Source organism: Eschrichtius robustus, chromosome 14, assembly GCF_028021215.1.
Source record: "Eschrichtius robustus isolate mEscRob2 chromosome 14, mEscRob2.pri, whole genome shotgun sequence".
In the NCBI taxonomy this organism is placed as follows: Eukaryota; Metazoa; Chordata; class Mammalia; order Artiodactyla; family Eschrichtiidae; genus Eschrichtius; species Eschrichtius robustus.
The window spans coordinates 49,366,108-49,384,283 of NC_090837.1; positions in this window are offsets into that span (position 1 = coordinate 49,366,108).

Sequence of the window (18,176 nt, forward strand, 5' to 3'; positions counted from 1 at the left end):
ACTGGTTTGTAGTTTACTTTTCTGTAATATCTTTTTCTGGCTTTAGTATTAGGAAAATGCTAGCCTCACAGAATGAGTTAGGAAGTATTCCCTTTGCTTCTATCTTCTGTAAGAGATTGTAAAGAATTCTTATAATTTCTTTCTTAAATGTGGTAAAATTCACCAAGGTGCCCATATGTGCCTTACGCTTTGTGTTATGGAAGGTTTTACATTATCAATTCAGTTTCCTTAATAGATACAGGCCTATTCAGATCATCTATTTCTTCTTGTGTGAATCTTGGCAGATTTTGTCTTTCAGAGAATTGGTCTATTTCATTGGTTATCAAAATCTTTTGGCATAGAGTCTTTAATAGTATTTCTTTTGTATCCTTTTGATGTTTCTGAGATCTGTAGTGGTGTCCCTTGTTTTATTTGTGACATTAGTAATTTACATCTTCTCTTTTTTTTCCTTAGTTACCTTGGTTAAAGGCTTATCAGTTTTACTGATCTTTCCAAGCAGCATCTTTTGGTTTTGTTGATTTTTCTCTATTGATTTTTTAATTTTTAACTTCATTGATTTCTGTTCTAATTTTTAATTTCCGCTGCTTGCTTTGGATCTAATTTTGTTGTTTTCTAGTTTCCTCAGATGCAATCGTAGATTTTTGATTTGGGGTCAATCTCCTTTTCTAATATATACATTTAATGCTATCAATCTCACTGTAAACACTGCTTTCACTGCATCCCACAAATTTTGATAAATTTGATAAATTTTTGAAATTTTCGTTGAGTTCAAAGTATTTTTTAATATCTTGATTTCTTATTTGGCCTATGCATTATTTAGAACTGTGTTGTTTACTCTCCAGGTATTTGGGGATTTTCTAGCAATCTTTCTGTTTTTGGTTTCTAGTTTAATTCCACTGTGGTTTGACAGCATGTATATTCTGATCTCTATTTTTTAAAATTTGTTGTGGTATGTTTTATGGCCTAGAATGTGGTCTACTGTGGTGAATGTTTCATGTGAGGTTGAGAAAGTGTGTTGTTGGATGAAGTAGTCTGTAGATGTTAATTGTATCAATGCAGGTGATTGATGGTACTATAAGAGTTCAACTTGTCCTACTGATTTTCTGCCTGCTGAATCTGTCCATTTCTGAGAGGGAGATATTGAGATCTCCAACTATAATAGTAGATTCATCTATTTCTCCTTGTAGTTCTATCAGTTTTTACCTCACATGGTTTGACATTCTGTTGTTAGGCAACATACCTATTAAGGATTGTTCTGTCTTCTTGGAAAATGGACCACTTTGTCATTCTGTAACATCCCTCTGTAGACCTGATAAACTTCCTTGCTCTGAATCTGCTCTGCCTGAAATTAACATAGCCACTCCTTCTTTCTTGTGATTAGAGTTAGCATGGTATATTGTTCCCCATCCCTTTACTTTTAATTAACATATGCCTTTATATTTAGAGGAGGCTCTTGTAGACAACAAATAGTTGGGTTGTGTTGTTGTTGGTTTTTTTTTAACATCCTATTGGAGTATAATTGCTTTACAATGGTGTATTAGTTTCTGCTTTATAACAAAGTGAATCAGTTATACATATACATATGTTCCCATATCTCTTCCCTCTTGCATCTCCCTCCCTCCCACCCTCCCTATCCCACCCCTCTAGGTGGTCACAAAGCACAGAGCCGATCTCCCTGTGCTATGGTGAGAGAGTGGCATGGACATATATACACTACCAAACGTAAAATAGCTAGCTAGTGAGTTGTGTTTTTTGATCCGCTCTGGCAATCTCTGTTTTTGAATTGGTGCATTTAGACCATTGGAGTGTGATTATTGATAGAGTGGAATTAATATCTACCATATTTTTTTACTGTTTTCTATTTGTTTCTCATGATCTGTTTCTGTTTTTGTCTTCCACTCTGCTTCTGGCTTTTGTGGTTTTAACTGAGCATTTTATAACTCCATTTTCTCTCCTTTCTTAGCATACCATTTATACCTCTTTGTATTAAAAATATTTTAAGTGCTTGTCTTAGAGTTTGCAATGTATGTGTGTATCTGATCCAAGTCCATTTTCATATAACACTACACCACTTAATCTGAGAACCTCATAATAACAAAATAACCCTGATTCCTCCCTATCATCTTTTGTATCATTGCCTTCATTCATTTCACTTACACATAAGCAAACAGAATCAAATACATTGTTGCTATAATATTTAGAGCAAACTGTTGTCAGATCGATTAGGAATAAGAAAAATGAACGATTTTAATTTTTCTTTCACTTACTCCTTCTCCAGTGTTCTTCCTTTCTTGATGTAGATCTGAGTTTCCACCTATATCATTTTCCTTCTTTCTAAACAATTTCTTTTAACCATTCTTGGAAGGCCTGTCTATTGGCAACAAATTCCCTCAATTTTTGTTTGTCAAGAAAGTCTTTATTTCTCTTTCACTTTTGAAGAATAATTTTGTTGGCGACAGAATTATAGGTTGGTGAGATTTTTTCCTGTAAGTACATTAAATATTTCAATCCATTCTCTTCTTCCTTGCATCATTTCTGTGGAGTAGTTGGATGTAATTCTTATGTTTGCTCCTCTGGCTTCTCTTAGGATTTTTAAAATAATCTTTGATTTTTTTCTGTAGTCCAAAGATAATATGCCTAGGTATAGCTTTTTTTGGCATTTATTCTGCTTGATCTCTGAGCTTCCTGGATCTGTGGTTTGGTATCTGACATCAACTGGGGGAGATTCTCAATCATTCTTGTTTCAAATATTCCTTCTGGTCCTTTTCCTCTTTCTTCTTCTCTGGTATGAGTATGTTACAACTTTGTAGTTTGTCTCACACCCTTGGATATTCTATTCTTCAGGCTATGTTCTCTTTGCTTTTTGGTTTTCAAGTATTCTACTGATATATCCTCTAGCTCAGAGAGTCTTTCCTCAGTCATGTCCAGTCTACTAATAAACCTATGAAAATCATTCTTCATTTCTGTTACAGTATTTTCTTTTTATTTCTAGCATTTCTTTTTGGTGTTTTCGTACGATTTTTTTCTGTTTACATTGCACATCTGTTCTTATATTCTGTCTACTTTATCAGTAAAAATCCTAAGCATATTAATCAGAGTTGTTTTAAATTCCCAGTCTGATAATTCCAACGTCCCTGCCATGTCTGGTAGGATGCTTGCTCTGCCTTTTCAAACTGTGTTTTTTGCCTTTTAGTATGTATTGTTAATTTTTTTCTTAATAGCTAGACCTGATTTACTGGGTAAAAGGAACTGTTGTTAAGTAGACCCTAGGTGATATGGTGTGAGGTGGGGAGAGGGGAAGCCTTCCATAGTCCTATGATTAAGTCTCAGTCTTGTCTTTTTTTTTTTTTTTAAGAGACACAGATGTAGAGAACAAACGTATGGACACCGAGGGGGGAAAGCGGGGGGTGGTGGTGGTGGTGGGATGATGGGAGATTGGGATTGACATATATACACTAATATGTATAAAATAGATAACTAATAAGAACCTGCTATATAATAAAAATAAAATAAAATAAAATTCAAAAAATAAAACATTTATATATTAAAAAAAAATAAGTCTCAGTCTTTTAATGAGCCTGTGCCTCTGGATTGGGAACTTCACATTTGCTTCTCAGATCTCTCCTCTCTTAGATGGGACAAGATTGCTGGAGTGGGCAGGAGTTGTTTAGGCTGTGATAAAACCCCAGCAGGCTAGGATTTGGTGAAATAGTTCCTCCTGAAGGCAGATCTAATTACGAAGAAAAGAATGCTCTGGTATATCTCAAAATGGTTCCTTTTCCCTACCCACTGCTGGAAGCAGATGAGGAATTTTCTCCAAAATTCACTGTGAGGAGCTGGTAAATATCCTGGAGATATAACTCACCTAAGTGTGAGGTGTCTCCTTGGAGTTCCCAACTCTCAGACTTGTCCACAGTGAGCCTCTAGCATCTTGTTAATTGGAGGTCAGATTTTCTTACCCTGGCGCTGGTTCCTGCCAAGTTTTCTGCTTGTGAGATTCTGCTGCAGTTGGTTGTGATTCTCTGTATTCACTGTAGGTCTGCAAATTTGGAGGCAGTGGTTTGCCCTATGACCTCACTTCTCTTAAGGATCTAACTAAGACTTGTTGATTTTTTAGTTTGTTCAGCTTTTTACTTATTGTTAGTGTGAAATGGCAACTTCTAAGCTTCTTATATGATGAACCAGAAGTCCCTTGTAGGTTTTTTTCCCATGTTTTTCTGCTTGATAACCTGCAGTTTCTATATTCCTATATGTGAGCTGCCTGTTTTTGTGGTATTGTTTCTGTCATTAGTTTTTGAAAGTTCTGAGTCATTATTAATACAAATATTTCTTCTACTTTATTCTCTTTTCTTCTCCTTCTGATATTCTAATTATGCATATATTATACCTTTTAAAATTGTCCCACATTTCTTAGATATTTTGTGTTTCAAAAATTCTGTTTTTCTCTTTGCATTTCAGTTTGAGAAGGTACTGTTGTCCTATCTTTGAGCTCACTGTATTTTTTTCTCATCTGTGTCCAGTCTACAAATGAGCCCAGCAAAACCTGTTCCATTTCTGTTACCATTTTTTTGATTTCTAGCATTAATTTTTATTCTATCTTAACATTTCCATCTCTCTGTCGACATTACCTATCTGTTCTCTCTTGTTTTCTTTTTTATCCATTAGAGACCTTAACATATTGATTATTATTTATTTAAAATTCCCTATCTGAGTGTTTTAACATCTGTACTGTATGAGTCTGGTTCTTATGCTTGCTTTGTCTCTTCCAGTTGTGTTTTTTCTTGATGTTTTGCATGTCTTGTAATTATTTGTTGAAAGCCAGACATATTTTATTGGGTCATGAGAACTGAAGTAAATAGGCTTTTAGTGTGAGGATTTATTTTCATGTGTCTAGGCATTGGGCTGTGTTTAACATTTGCTGTAGCTGTGGATGTCAGAGGCTTCAAATTCCTCTGGTGTTTTTGTTTTTGTTGTTTTGTTTTCCTCTTGATTTTGGCTTTAAGTTGTTCTTCTCAGGGAGAGTATGCATCCTGTAGTTTGCTTAGCTGTAGCCCACTGTTGTTATACTGAAACCCTGTTAGTGGTATGGTAAGGTATGTGGGAGGGGGGAACATTCTATCATGTTATGATTAAATCTCAGTCTTTCAGTGGGCCTATGTCTCTGGATCTGAGCCTTCACAAGGATTTATTTCTCCATAGTAGAGCTTCCCACCACCCTTAGTTGAGACAGGAAGAAATGGGGGCACAGAGTAAGAGGAATGCTTGTCTCCCAGTTTGGGTATGGCTCTGGTAAAGTCTTTTCCCATGAAGAGGAGACAGTTGCTATGGAGAATGCTCCTTGCTTCACAGTGATGACTCTTTTCCTCTTCCTAAGCCACAAAGGACTCTTGCTTGGATATTTTGCCATGACATCCCGATGGGGTTCCTGGAGATAGATCCCTGATTGTGGCCCCTCTCCTAAGAATGCAGTCCTCTAAGTTTCTCATTGTCATGCTAGTACATGCTCAGCCTTCAGAAATTTGTCAAAGTGATCATTTAAGTACTTCTACTACTTTATGCCAGTGGCTGTTCCAGGAAAGCAGATCTCAGCTGTGGCTCTCGATTTTTGGCTGTCTTTCCACATTACTAGGTAGTTCTTTGCTCTTGAGCCTTCAGTTCTCTGATGGGTCCCGGAAAAGTCGTTGGTGTTCCATTTTTTCTTGTTATTAGTATAGGAGAGACAATTTCCAAGCTTTTTACATGTCAGAGGTAAAACTGGAAGTCCCTGTTCTTGATTTTTTGGTTCTGTAAGATTCACTTTTTAAAGCAATTGTGTCTCCATGGCACTGCCCTGAAGGGGGCACTCTTCCTCTTCAATGGTGGGGCCTAGGTGTGGAAATAAGACTATCTGTATCTTTCCATAATAGAGACTGCTGGAACTTTGAAACGAGATTTTCAAAAGACTTGAGGCTCGCACAGAGAAATCATCACTGAAACATTATCTAGTTTACAGGCTACAGATTACTTCATTTAAGTTTAGGGTTACCCACAGGTGACCTCTTTGCCAAGTTTCCAGTCTGCTTCTCTGTGACAAAGGTCATATTATCTCTAACCTCCCAGAGCCTTCTCAAATATTTCTAAATTCATCAAAGATCAAAGACATTGAGAGAAAGAGAGAGAGGAGAGAAAACTTGCCAAGCATGTTCTAGCTGAGGTCTGATCTTTTCACATGAGAGCTCCCTTCAGTGGGCAATTTGCTGTCCTACCTTGTATTATAAATTTGTCTCAAGGTCTCAACAGGTCAACCCTCCCCAAAAGGTAAAAATCTATCTTAAAGCAGAGGAAAATTAGGAAGGAATAAATTTATATGCCTACTGGATAGTAGATACCCAGAAAGTGTTTATTTTTTAAAAATGTATTTTATTGAAGTATAGTTGATTCACAATGTTGGGTTAATTTCTGCTGTACAGCAAAGTGATTCAGTTATACATATGTGTGTGTACTCTTTTCCATTACTGTTTATTGCAGGATATTGAATATAGTTCCCTGTGCTATACAATAGGACCTTGTTGTTTATCCATCCTATATATACTAGTTTGCACCTGCTAATCCCAAACTCCCAATCCATCCCTCCCTTCCCTTTCCTCCCCCTCCCTCCCGCTTGGCAAACACAAGTCTGTTCTCTATGTCTGTGAGTCTGTGTTTGTTTCATAGATAAGTTAATTTATGTCATATTTTAGATTCCACATATAAGTGATATCATAGGGCATTTGTCTTTCTCTTTCTGACTTACTTCACTTAATATGATAATCCATGTTGCTGCAAATGGCATTATTTCATTCTTTTTTATGACTATATACAATTCTATTGTGTATGTGTATATATACATATATATACACACACATATACACCTCATCTTCTTTATCCATTCATCTGTCGATGGACATTTAGGTTATTTCCATGTCTTGGCTGTTGTAAATAGTGCTGCTGTGAACATTAAGGTGCATGTATCTTTTTGAATTATGGTTTTCTCCAGATACATGCCCAGGAGTGGGATTGCTGGATCATATGGCAACTGTATTTTTACTTTTTTAAGGAACTTCCATACTGTTCTCCATAGTGGCTGTATCAATTTACATTCCCACCAACACTGCAAGAGGGTTCCCTTTTCTCCACACCCTCTCCAGAATTTATTGTTTGTAGATTTTTTGATGATGGTAATTCTGACTGGTGTGAAGCGATACCTCATTATAGTTCTGATTTGCCTTTCTCTAATAATTAGCAATGATGAGCATCTTTTCATGTGCCTATTGGCCATCTGTATGTCTTCTTTGGAGAAATGCCTATTTAGGTCTTCTGCCCATTTTTGGGTTGGGTTGTTTGGTTTTTTTTGTTGTTGTTGTTATTGAGTTGTATGAGTCATTTGTATAATTTGGGAATTAAGCCCTTTTCAGTCACATCATTTGCAAATATTTTCTCCCAGTCTGTAGGTTGTCTTTTCATTTTGCTTATGGCTTCCTTTGCTGTGCAAAAGCTTATAAGTTTGATTAGGTCCCATTTGTTTATATTTGCTTTGACTTGTATTGCCTTGGGAGACTGACAGCAAGTGTTTATTCAATCGATGAATGAGTGACTGAAACTAAGTCTAGGAATTTGAAGCAGAAGAAAATAGATTTGAAGTAAGGTAATAAATTGGTTTTGAATGCTTTCTGATGATCTTGCTCTTCCAGAACACGAGAGGGAAACGTGGATTAAAAGAAAAATGTCTAAAGAAAGGAAGGCCATGATGATGAGATGCAGAATTGTAGCAATCACTTGACTTGACCGAAAAAAAAAAAAGAAATGGAGATATTTTGGGGCATTTGGAGCTGCGAATGAAATTAAGGCTGTTGCTTTAACGAGCAGAGTAGCCTAACTTGGTTTTTGCTCTCAGTCCTACCCCTCACACCCCACACTTTTTGACCCCCTTCCAATTTGTCCTTCATTGTGCACTCAGAGTTTTCCAGAATATAGATTTGATTATATAATTAGCCTGCTAAAAATCTCTGAATTCCTACCACCTAAAATTATTAACTTAATTTTGGTGTTCAAAGCCAAGTTATTATCTTGCCTTAAATCTTTTTTTCCCCCTAGCTTCATCTCTAGTCCCTCAAATGTGTCCTCCAGTCAAAACGCTCATCAATTCCAACATCAACCACCAACATTTCCCCGTAGCTACAACACCATATTTTGCTTGTTGAACTTCTATGCGCCTCTTAAAACTCAACTCACCTACTGTGTCAAGACATTACTGAAGAGTCCCTCCCTTTGGTAGGTTCAGTTGCTCTTTGCACCATTTTATTATTTAACATCTTGTAGTGGAAAAAGGAATTTATAGATTTTTATTGCTTCCTGTGGGCAGCTGTATCCTGTTAAGACCCTTTGTTTGCTGAGTACTATGGAAGATGTGGTGTGAGAAGCAGTGTCCATGGCAAAGAGCACAGGCTAGAGTTTCAGTTGCCTACATCTGAAAACACTCCTCCATCTCAAACTGTACCATCTATGTAATTTTTGTCAAGTTACCTCACCTCTATGCCTTAGTTTCCTCAACTATAAAAATGTAAATGATAAAAATAAAACCTAACCCATTGGGTTCTTGTGAGGATTAAATGAGTCAATCCTTAGAAGAGTGTTGGACACAAAAGTACACATAATGTTTGCTCTGTTCATGACCATGAAGATCATGATGGTGAAGATGATGAGATGCAGAATTGCATTATCTAATAAGTGGTGGAGACATTTGAGTTTGGTGAGTGGAGGAGTGGGGAGAATTCAGTAGGGAAAAGACAAAGGTTAATGAGGCTGGGCAGAGAAGGGACACATTGTTGGTACCATAGGAAGAATGAATTTTAGAAAACAGACCCATCTGGTTAAAATTTTAAAGATTTTTTTCTGTGATGTAACCTTCCCCTGTCCCCATCTTCCATATGAGATCACGAAATGTGCTTTACAAATAACACTTTCGGTGCTACAAGATTCCTTCTCAGTTCCTCTTCTCACAACCCACATCTGTTTCAGTGTAGCGTGGGGCACAATTACCATTTTGTGTGGGGAAAGCTGGCTTCAGATTGCAAGTCTGTGTCTTTTAACAATGAATCCTGGAGGTCAGTACCCATGTCTTGTACTGTAAACGACATTTACTCTCCAGCTTTCACTGCCTAAGAGAGAAAAATATTAGTACTTTTCTAATACTAATACAGCGAGGATATTAGTATTTGTTTATGAACCCCCAAAAGTAACACTACTGGAATTCCCTACACTTTCTCTTTCTTTCCACTCCTAAAAATACTTCTCAATCATCACCTGTGGGTACTCCTAAATGGTTCCCTTAGCCACACTCAGTTGGCTGATAGTCAACAATGATAACACGTGTTTCTTGCTGTTTTCTTCTTTTATTAGTAGTAATCCTTTGCTATTACAACTCCCAGTGTCTTCCAGTAGGATAGACTTGTTCCATCAGTTTCTGATAATACCTCTTGTGTTTCAACTCTTTTTCAACTTTTTTCATTTTCAGGCACTTTCCTTCTGAAACTTAAAAATACTTCCTTAGGGCTGGTTAGAGAAGAATAAAACTGATGCTTCTTGTTATGCTGCCCCAAAATTCCATCCTCAGCAATTACATACCCAGAGTAGAGCCCTTGAGGAATGACCCCCATTTATCTGGACTGACACTCTCCAGGATGTAAAGACAGCTTTGTTCCTCATTTGTGTTTGAGAGCTTAAGTCCCAAGGACACTTACCCATTTCAACAAGTTTTATCCACATTTCTCCCAGGAGGACTCTAAGAGTCTCATGCAAACCGTATCAGTCTGTTCTGATAAACTTGCACTCTATCCTGGGTCCCCTCTCACACTCTTTACTGGACTTGGACTCTGCTGGGAGCTTGGTTTCATTATATTCCAAGCTCAGGGCTGGTGGACAATAACTGCTCTGCACTTCATTCCTAATCCATGTGAGTGTCAATGGGCATGGAAACCCATCAGCACATTTGTCATTTTAAGAGGTATCTCTTTATATGGATTTATTAAACCATTAACAGGACTGTGAACCATCAGAGTATCCTCATATGAAAATAAGATTTTCAAATTCTGGACTTTCCTACAAATGGAAGATAATCATATTCTAAAATGTGCTCTCTGAAATTGATGTGACCTAATTTAAGAGTATTTTACAAGGCAGATTAAGTAACCTGGTCTGAAATAATTGGCCAAAGAAACCAAGTTCCATTTAGTCTACCTTATTTATAATTTGAATTTTGTTCATTTCCTTAAAATATTTAAAGTCAGTTTATGTTAATAAAAGTGACACAAAACAGAGAAATTATAATAAGTCTAAGAAAAGGGAGAGACAGAAGAAGCAGGTGTCTGGGATGAGTCAGTTATAGCAAAAGAGTGAATACACTTAGCTCTGAGCCTCCTGTCAACAGGGTCAGATGCAGAAGCGAATTTGTTGTCACTGTCATCTCTTGAATGCTTACTATGTGTCAGGCCCAGTTCTAAGGGTCTTTTTATGTGTGAGTTTCTTTTACTTCCACAGCTACCCTATGAGGCAGGTATTATCAACAACCACACTTTACAGATGAGTAAACTGAGGCAAAGGAAGATTAAAATAACTTGCCCAAGTTAACATATTGGATTGGCCAACAGGTTCATTCAGTTTTTTCCATAAGATGGCTCTAGCAGCACTTAGTTGTCTTTAATTTCATTCCAAACAATTTTGTTAGATTGTATGTGACAGCTGTCATATCAGCGTGCATTTAAAAAGAGACGTATCAAAATTGGTGAATTTTTGTGTTGCCATTTTAATATTGAAGATAGAAGAAAAAAGCAACATTTTCTGCATATTATGCTTTATTATTGCAAGAAAGGTAAAAATGTAACTGAAACGCAAAAAATGATTTGCGCAGTGTATGGAGAAAGTACCGTGACTAACTGAACATGTCAGAAGTGGTTTGAGAAGTTTCGTGCTGGAAATTTCTCGCTGGACGATGCTCCATGGTTGGGTAGACCAGGTGAAGCTGATAGCGATCAAATCGAGACATCAATTGAGAACGATCAATGTTATACACGGGGAAATAGCCGACATACTCAAAAATATGCAAATCGGGTATCGAAAATCATTTGCACCAGCTTGGTTAGGTGAATCGCTTTGATGTTTGTGTTCCACATAAGTTAAGCGAAAAAACCTTCTTGACTGTATTTCTGCATGCGATTCTCTACTTAAACATAATGAAAACGTTCTGTTTAAAACAAATTGTGACAGGCAATGAGAAACGGACACCGTACAATAATGTGGAATGGAAGAGATCGTGGGGCAAGTGAAATGAACCACCACCAATCACACCAAAGTCTGGTCTTCACAAAGGAAACTACAAACAAGATGAAAAGACAACCCTCAGAATGGGAGAAAATATTTGCAAATGAATCAACAGACAAAGGACTAATCTCCAAAATATATAAACGGATCATGCAGCTCAATATAAAAAAAAAAAAAAAACCCAACCCAATCAAAAAATGGACAGAAGACCTAAATAGACGTTTCTCCAAAGAAGACATACAAGTGGCCAAGAAGCACATGAAAAGTTGCTCAACATCACTAATTATCGGAGAAATGCAAATCAAAACTACAATGAGGTGTCACCTCACAGCAGTTAGAATGGGCATCAACAGAAAATCTACAAACAACAAATGCTGGAGAGGGTGTGGAGAAAAAGGAACCCTCTTGCGCTGTTGGTGGGAATGTAAATTGATACAGCCACTATGGAGAACAGTATGGAGGTTCCTTAAAAAACTAAAAATAGAATTACCATAAGACCCAGCAATCCCACTACTGGGCATATACCCAGAGAAAACCATAATTCAATAAGACACGGGCACCCCAATGTTCATTGCAGCATTATTTACAATAGCCAGGTCATGGAAGGAACCTAAATGCCCATCGACAGACGAATGGATAAAGATGTGGTACATATATACAATGGAATATTACTCAGCCATAAAAAGGAACGAAACTGGGTCATTTGTAGAGATGTGGATGGATCTAGAGACTCATACAGAGTGAAGTAAGTCAGAAAGAGAAAGACAAATATTGTATATTAATGCATATATGTGGAACCTAGAGAAATGGTACAGATGAACCGGTTTGCAGGGCAGAAATAAAGACACAGATGTAGAGAACAAACGTATGGACACCAAGGGGGGAAAGTGGCGGGGAGGGTGGTGGTGATGGGGTGAATTGGGGGATTGGGATTGACATATATACACTAATATGTATAATATAGTTAACTAATAAGAACCTGCTGTATAAAAAATAAATAAAATTAAATTAAAAAAAAAATTCTGGTCTTCATCCGAAGAAGGTGATGTTGGGATGGTGGGATTAGAAAGGAGTCCTCTATTATGAGCTCCTTCCAGAAAACCAAATGATTAATTCCAACAAGTACTGCTCTCAGACCAACTGAAAGCAGCACTCAACGAAAAGCATCCAGAATTAGTCAACAGAAAACGTATAATCTTCCATCAGGCTAACACAAGACCACGAGTTTCTTTGATGAGCAGAAAAAGCTGTTACAGCTTGGCTGGGAAGTTCTGATTCGTCCGCCATATTCACCAGACATTGCACCTTTGGATTTTCGTTTATTTTGGTCTTTACAAGTTCTCTTAATGGAAAAAATTTCAATTCCCTGGAAGACTGTAAAAGGCACCTGGAACATTTCTTTGCTCAAAAGGATAAAAAGTTTTGGCAAGATGGAATTATGAAGTTGCTTGAAAAATGGCAGAAGGTAGTGGAACGAAACGGTGAATATGTTGTTCAATAAAGTTCTTGGTGAAAATGAAAAATGTGTCTTTTATTTTTACTTAAAAACCAAAGGCACTTTTTGGCCAACCCAATAGCTAGTATATGAGATTTGAAATCTGAACTCAGGCAGTATGACTCCAGAGTTTATGCTGTTAACCACAGTGGTTCTTCTTACACTCCAATAAGAGTCCACCAAGAGGTAAAAGCTTCTTCTTGCCCAGATTTTAAGAAAAATGTATTTAGTGTAGCCTTAGTCTGGGTAATGTAATCAAAACATGAAAATTAAAAACTTGGTTCCATTTTTGCAAAAGAAAGAATATATTCTCCATGAGGCAACTTCTTGTGTCACTGTCTTAAAGTTAGGGGAACAGCATTCGCCTAGAACTTAGAGGCGTACGCACTTAGCTTTATAATGTCGCAACCAAGCACAGATTAGGTTTTAAATGTACTCGGAGATACCTGAGTGAACTTGTCTCTTAGACTGTCTTGCTCACATAGTAGATGTTTTAAGTAAGATTTTGGAAGTATCTGCTTGAAATCAATGCAGAGTTGGCTTATTTAGCTAATGCTTAAAAATATATAATGCAGATTATTGATAAAAGTCCTCTGCCTGTAGGGATCGGAATGCTAGTTTGTAGGATGGTGTTGTCATCTGGATGAGCACAGGATTATGGGTTGGGGATGGTTGCTTTATCTCCACATGGATGAGGGGTTTGGTAGTGTGACCTATGGAACTGGAAGGCACAAACCTGATAAAGAAAAAAAAGTCAGGTGTCATTAATCAGGCTTGTCTATAAAATAAACTTAATATTTTATAAGATACATTTTTAAAATCCAGGGCCTATATTTATATGTTATCATAACATTATATTTATAATATTATACATGAAATTTACTCCATTAAGAGTTAAAGAGAAACTGAAATAAATATGTGTTAATATAAGTAAATATGTATATGTGCTGCCTCTAATATTCAGAAAAATTTTTTTAGAAGTTTAACTTAGATAGCCCTTACAATTACATTCTTCAAGAGAATGCCAGCTGGTGAGAGTTTATATAGAGATAATGATTAAACAGCTCACATTTTAAGAATAGCTCTACAGGCAAAAAAATAATTTGTTTTCAAAACATGTCCTATGTATAGGTTTCTTTTTCTATTTCACTGGTGGCCACCTCATATTCCCCTTGCTTCACTGTTTATTTTGGAAGTAGAAGGTAATATAGGGGATTGGGAAAGCAATTGAGCACATAATTTACTCTAGCAAAGAGAAAATTTTTGTTTCCAAATAGAAAAGCTTGAAGTGCTTTCTCGCTGGTTACTGTTTGTTGTTACTCTCTCTTCCAGTAGGGGGCAGGATGTTGCAATTTGTGAACTCACAAAGTTTTAAGGGGTTAAATGAAGAGGAGTATCACATTCATTTGGAGTTACTGTTTACCTAATAAAACAGCTCTTATGTTTTTCCTGATGTATACAATCTGTTAAGTCCCCCAAAGAGAGATTGTGATCATTTGAAAAATATTGTAACAAATCAATAGCTGTCCCAGTGCTGCTCCAGAGTTACCTATATGCTTTCACAGATTTCAAGAAAGTATTTTCCATTGTTTGGTAAACAAAGCAAATGGAAATTCACTATATACTCCAGTCTCTACCCAGATGTTGTATTTTAGGGCAAGAAGACAGTGTAGACATTTGTTATTAACTAAGAGGGAGCCACGTATCAAATACTTTGCAGCAATACTTGTGCCTGGCCCTCTTCCAGGCAGGCATTGCAGAAATAAATGGAACAAAACTCCACCTGCAAGGAGCTTACCTTCTACTGAAAGGAGACAGAAGATCTAACAGAAGTTGCCAACTAAATAAAATGACTGTAGGCACTCATAATTGTTGGAAAGAAAATGAAATAGGTTAGAGAGTAGAAGGGTAGCCTGGTGGTCAGGAAGACCTCTCTGGGAACTGAGAAGCAGTCCCCAAATTCTATATGGGCTGCTTTCTAATAGTGCATTTTTAGGTCCGTGGTTTGCCACTGAGAACTGCGTTTCCCACTAAATATAAAACATAGTGATTGTGTCCTTAAAACAGCTCATAAAAAACTTGGAGTCAGAAAAAAACACAACAAAGCAGTGTTTGAGTTCTGGCTGTGATACCAGCACTCTGCTTTAGACACATCTGACCTCTTTAAGACTCTTTTCCTCAGCTGCAATGTCATGATCATAATATAACTAGCAAGGTTATTAAGAGCATTAAAGATCATTTATAAAAGGGGCCTAGTAGAGTGCCTGGCCTACAGTAGGAGTAGTAGATAGCAATCATCTATAATATAGTCTTCTAGACCAGGAGTTGACATTTTCTATAGAGGGCCAGATAGTAAATATTTTTGGCTTTGTGGGCCATAGAGTCTCCATTGCAACTACTTTGCTATTATAGTGTGGAAACAGCCATACACAACATGGAAGTGAATGAACGTGGTTGTGGTCCAATAAAACTTTATTTACAAAAGCAATGAATTTGGCCCACTGGCCGTGATTTTACGACCCCTGTCCTGGAAAACATGTATGGCTTCAACTGTATTTATAAAAGTATCGATGATTGGAATATATTATAACTGAACTCATTTGCCAGATGTAGCACTAATTCTGTGATAAGAAGCATTCAGTGATCTTTCTCAGTGTGCCAGAAACTTGTCTCCCTGCTGGAGAGATGGAAAAGACTGATGGTTAGCAGTGTCCCTAACTGTTATAAGTCAGAAGTCCATGGCCTGAGGCCATCCTTCTAGAGCAGAGTTGCTAATAGATAGAATGGAGTCTCTTGAAAGAGAAAGCATTTTGGCATCTAATTTGGTGGGAAAGTAGAAGCCATGGGGTTCAGAGCTTCTCAATAGCGTAATTTTCTAGGAACATTTCACAACCTTGGGCCCAGGGTGTCACTTTATTTTCCTTCAAACATGGCCACTTACTGGCCCATCTCTTCCCTTTCTCTGCTCTAGGCCAGAAGTTCTGAAATTTTCAAGTTGCATCCAAATGATCTAGGAGAGCTTACAACAATGGCAGATTGCTGTACCCCAGCTACTCTGTAACCCCACCCTCCAGGCCCCCATTGTGATTCAGATACAGCTATGGTGATACTCTGGCATCTAGATTTTTAACCCATGCAAACTGGTAAAAAAGATAAACTGAGGCATATTAAAACTTTTAAGAGTTTATTTGAGCAAAAATTGATTTCGTAGGGCAGCACCAAACCAGAAGTGATTAAAATCGCACTGCCAACAGGAGCCACGGAAAAGACTTTTACAGAGAACCTGCGCAAGCAAAGAAAGGAAATTATTGGTTGGCTATAGCTTAAAGCCTAGTTGGCTGTTCGTGATTGGCTGTCCTTGGAGTTTGGCTTTTGCGGTAGCGAGGCATTTACAGGCTTAGATTTGGGTTTGCTTAAGAAGTAGGCAGTCATGGCTTTAGATCCTCCTCTGTCTACTGGTCTCCTTGTGTATTAATGTGACACTGCCTAGCTCATTCAGCTGACACTGTCTGAGAAAGACTGCCCTAGGGGAAGGACTTGCTTGGCGTCTGAGAGAGATGCACTGGCATAAAAATGGGCTCTTGTTCCTGAAGGAGAAAAAAATGGCTCTTCCTTTTGTCTTCTTTCTCTCTTTTTCTCTCCTCATCTGCTACCATAGAGGCACCTCTATTTGCCCTACCTAGTAAATTTGGTGTCCGTGGGAGCAAGCTGGGGAGCTGAGGGCAATGAGGGAGTTGAGAGGAAAGAGAAAGCATGCATAAAACATATGAGGCCTCGTGGGCTGCCTTCCCTTAACTTGGCCTTGAGGCTTGGCCCAATCCGCGGAGACAGGCCAGTAGTAGGTGCTACCTATTCTTTGTGGCTGAAGAAGCAGTGGCTGTCAAATACCAATTTTGAGAGAAAGCTCAAACATTTTCACAATTAAAACACATATCTTGCACATGTTCCCTCTGTCCTCTCCCCACAAAAAGACAATTTAAAGACTAGTCAAAATTAATTCAGCTGTCGTTTTCTGAGAACTACCTCTCTTAGGTAAAGAAGTGTTTGGGGTCAGAGATCTAGGATGGCATAAAGATGGCATTTAGGGCATAAACAATGGCATACTTTTTGGAATTAGAAGTTTCAGGGGACTAGGATTTTGGCATGTGCACGTATGTTCATAGTGAGCTCATTTTATTTTCTCATCATAAGTCAAGGCTTTATGTGAATCTTGGGATTTTTCACTGATATGAAATAAATGGCTAGAGAGGCAGGGGAATGTGGTAGTTAAGATTCAGCCCCTTTTTAGCTAAATGGCATTGGAAAAGCTAATTCTACCTTTCTATGCTTTCGGTGTCTCATCTGTAAAATGAGATAATAATACCTCCCTCCTATATATGCTAAAGGGGTAAGAAGTCATACCTGCTAGAACAACATGTCACATACTGCTGTTCAAGGCGTGCCGGCTGTTATGGACCAGGGAATCATAGTCTTAACCTGGTCCTGCAGAAAATAGAATCCATCCTGCACTGACTCTACTTTTTCGGTTAAAAAATTAGCAAGAGCAAAGTTTTTATTGTCTTTAGTGGGAGCTTCTTAGGGAAATATGGAGTGCATGGCTCAGGTATTTCAGCAGAGTGACCAAAATCGTGGCCATTAAAAATAATGCATGCATCGTTCAATTCATAGTAAGACTGAGAAGTAACATATGGAAAGTTCCTGGCTCCTATTAAGAGCTCAGAAAGTATTAGTCATTGGCATTATTCCAACATTAGCGGGGAGGCGGGACGTGGAGAGAATGGTACGGCACCGCAGGGAGAGGGAGGGGGCTCCTCCAGACAATTTTGGTGCCTTTTATGGATAAATGATGTGGGTTTGAGTCTGGATCATAGTTTTAAAGAATTAGAAAAAATAGTCCACGTGGCGTTTCAATGTGAATTGAAACTTGATGTATGATGCTGTTTTTTTCAAGTGTCCAATTGCCAAATAACCGTGTCCAAAACAGAGTGAGCAAACAGAACATTCGTTGTGGCCCAAGTGTACCTTATTTTCTAAGTCCATGTGCTTTCCCTGTACATGGACGCCCAACACGGGCCTGGTGGAAGCAGCGTGTCTGTGGCTATTACTTTGCTGCCTAGGTGTGCAGAGCGGGGCTGAGAAGCATGTTTCCTGTCAAATACTGAGACAAGGTCTTATGTTTTTAGCTTTCATTTGGTTATGTTGGTCCGGCAAGAATTGTTCTTATTTTCTAAAATTAAACAACACTGCCGAGGCTTTGAATAGAAATGCAAAAGAGAGAAGTGCTCTTTAATTCTAAATTTTATTTGGTGTGTGCCTTAAAACCTGTTCTATTTTCATATGTACTCCC